Below are 3388 nucleotides of genomic sequence, written 5' to 3'. Positions count from 1 at the left end.
GGGGTTGAGAAATTCCCCGAGACAAAGTTGGACCCCCTCCTTTTTAAATTTCTGGATACGCCCCTGCATGACCATATTAAAGACTGAATAGCAAGAGTGTTAGTTAGTAGTCATTGTTATAACCAGTTTTACTTAAATGTTGTCCAATTGAAATACTTCGGCCTTTTTCGACTCATTTATTAATATATTTTTTTCTATATTCTTGTTGTGTTTTACCGTATTTACAACCGCTTTATTTCGAGTCTGTGTCACGTGTGTTTTTGTGCCACATTTTTACTGCATGTTATTGAGTTTGGCCTGTCGCTGTGGAAGTAAACAAAATTCCCCCATGATACCGTCTGCTGTTTACACCCGTGTACATTATTGCGTAACAACCATTACGTCACAATGGAGTTGCTAATTAAGATTTGTATTACTTGTTTTTCTACACAAAACAATGACTAGAAAACTAGAAATGTGGCTTTTCTATATATTGCCAACTTATATATGTCCAATAAAGGCTAAAAATTGGAGCAGCACCCCCAGAAATTTTAGGCACGAGCCGCCACTGTTCACAGCTTTAGCAAGTTGTGCTGCAAAATTGGCTGCTAGCATATGGCACTGCACAATCTTACGAGTGTGCATTTCAGGAGTTTGATTGTTTTTTTTATAGCTTCCAGAGTTGAAGGAAGATACTTTTTTAAAACCCAGGTTCCTGGCAACATCTTGCTTGGAGAATGAACTTTAAATGCTTTCCTAAAGCCACCTTCACTGAAACTCTTTTTCGACCTGAATGTCAACTTCTTTTTCGGTACCCCAAAGTAAATTAAAAATTTGAAATTTTGAAAGTTTTATTCTAGTGGTTGTAGATTCCATTGCAGATCCCAGTTTCAACATATCTAAAACCGAGAGACTTTTTGGAATGACATCTTCTTTCAGTACAATTTGTTCACTTTTCACACTGGATTCAGGTTTAATAGCACTATTTATTTTTCTTCTCTTGATGCTTGGCAATTGGATGCTTTTACTGGAAGACAATGTTAAAACTTCACTACAAGACATCCGACTTTGTTTGCAAATAGCTCTTATATGTAGCACTTTAAAATTAGGAAGCTGATTTAGTAACACATAGGATGGACCTTGTTCTCCAGCCAGAATGTCACAAGTCAAACCTTGGTCTTCAAATGAGAAGTGATTGTTACACGCCTCTTTAGTATTTTTAATGGTGATCTCGTCAAATAGGAATGGAACAAATTGACGAGCTCCAATCTTAGAATATTTCTGGGCTTTGCCCGAAACTTCAGGGCTGCTTTTTTGTACTGTTAAGCACTTTTTTTCAATAATCTGGGAAAAATTAACTTTGGGGGCTTTATTTTCTGAATCCTTTGACCGCCTCTGTTTCATTTCATTTTTAAATTTGCCCCATGCTTCAGCCATTTGGAAAGATTTGTTTTCGGTAAGACAAACAAGAAGGCTACATTAAAACTGACCAAACGAAACAAATTCCCGCGTAACGAGCACCCAACAATAACACCCACTATCACAGTGTTTCAAACAAACTTTACACATAAACATTAAACATGGCAAACTACTTTGCAGATGAATATCAAAACGTGGCAAATTGAGGTACAGCTATTCGCACTGCAAATCAAATCAGTGCGCCTGCCAAGTTATCAGACTGGTATCAAAAATGTAAAAATGATTTCGGAAACACTTGGCACTGGCACGCCTCGGCCACGTCGAGACAGCGAAAAACATTTTCAAATCACTTTTCGTTTTCAAATCACTTTATATTTTCAAATCACTTTTCGTTTTCAAATCACTTTTTATTTTCAAATCACTTTTCGTTTTCAAATCACTTTTTGTTTTCAAATCACTTTTTGTTTTCAAATTAGTTTTCGTTTTCAAATCGCTTTTCGTTTTTAAATCACTTTTCCGTTTTAAAAGCGTTTTCGTATACAAATCATTTTTCGTTTTCAAATCACTTTTAATTTACAAATCAACTTTATTTCAATTTTCATTTAAGTTTTCAAATTACGCTATTTTAAGTTAATTTTCTATTTTAATGTCATGTTTTTTAGGCATCGCAGTTCGAAAGCACGGCCTCCACCGCCCTAGGACGGTGGGTGTAATATCATTTTGAATTTGTGTTTGATTTAACTGGTAAGGTGGCGGTGTGGCTAAAATATACTGCAGACACAAAACACACAAAATATATCGGTGTCTGCAATACAACCAATACAATATAAACACGAGGGGAAAAAACGTAAAACAACACATGTCACACCGCCGTGAATCTGTCTGAAAAAGAGGTTAATTTTATTGGGTTTAATTCTGGTTTCTGATATAAGACGGGGGCTGCAGGGGGATGGGCTAGTGGACTGGAGGCACGCTGGGCTCCAAAAGGGTGTGTGAGTATGTCTGTATAGAGAGAAAAAAAGTAATAATGGTGTGAGTATAACATGGAAGGCAGTTTGTCATTTTAGTTTATTTGACGAGTATGTGTATTGTAAAAAAGGGAAGAAAAGGAAAATTAACGTAATGATTAAAGGTGTGTTATTGGTGTGTGATTTCCGGCCCTGGCGGACTACTACGATACGTGCATATAATTCGGGAGGACGCCAGATAGATGCTCTTCTGCACCGTTCCGTTCTGCATGCAGTTCAACTGTTTGTTCATGTCTGGCGCCCAACCCTTCCACCAGGGCTCGGACGTGCGCGGGGATGCGTGGACGACGGCCGGGGCGGTTTCCGATTCCAAGGTGCTTTGTTTTCATGTTCAGCTGGCATGGTTGAGGTATTGTTGTCAGAGGGCGCCATGGTGGGTAATTTCACACGTGTTGCAGTTTGAAGTTGTGGTTACTTCGGTGCCCTCATCAGTGCTCGGGTTGTCAACAGTTTAAGTTAAGTGGTAGCCCGTCGTTGTTTCTTTCATTTGATGCATGTGCCGCCCCCGCCGCCGAATTCTGCACAAAAAAAGATGGCGCCAGTTGGAGATCACCAAGACTTGCCAGTTTAATGATGGGGTTTTTTGTGTTGGTCGTTATGTAGGCACACGTTGCCTTGTTGTCTTGGCGATCTCCGTGTGTCTTCGCTGACCAATTTGAGTGGTACATAAATTTGACGGCTGACACTAGTGCATCATTGTTAAAAAAACTGCTTCCAGCGTCGTCTATCTTTAGAACTTTATGCTTATGGCGCAGGGCCATTTGCCCCACTCCTTGCGAGTCGTTGGTGAGTGTACTCGCATACTCCATGGGGAACAGGAACTGTCCGAGCAATGTCTTGCCTTTTCCTGCCGCCCCATGGAGGCAGAAGTGGGGTGCGAATCTTATGCCGTCCTGCTCTTCGTTGCGCGCCTCTAATGCCGCGCATACCAGTGCTATCTTTAACTCAAACGTTGTCAGCTT

General features: G+C 40.0%; 1 pseudogene; it reads right to left on the bottom strand.

Moving 5' to 3' along the window:
• Positions 1–480: 480 nt before the first annotated feature.
• LOC145234141 (uncharacterized) lies at positions 481–1420 on the bottom strand (annotated as a pseudogene).
• Positions 1421–3388: the final 1968 nt, after the last annotated feature.

This window comes from Phallusia mammillata, chromosome 6, assembly GCF_965637545.1.
Source record: "Phallusia mammillata chromosome 6, kaPhaMamm4.hap1.1, whole genome shotgun sequence".
Classification (NCBI taxonomy): Eukaryota; Metazoa; Chordata; class Ascidiacea; order Phlebobranchia; family Ascidiidae; genus Phallusia; species Phallusia mammillata.
The sequence above is the reverse complement of the archived record's forward strand: the minus strand, read 5'-3'. Positions and strand labels throughout refer to the sequence as shown.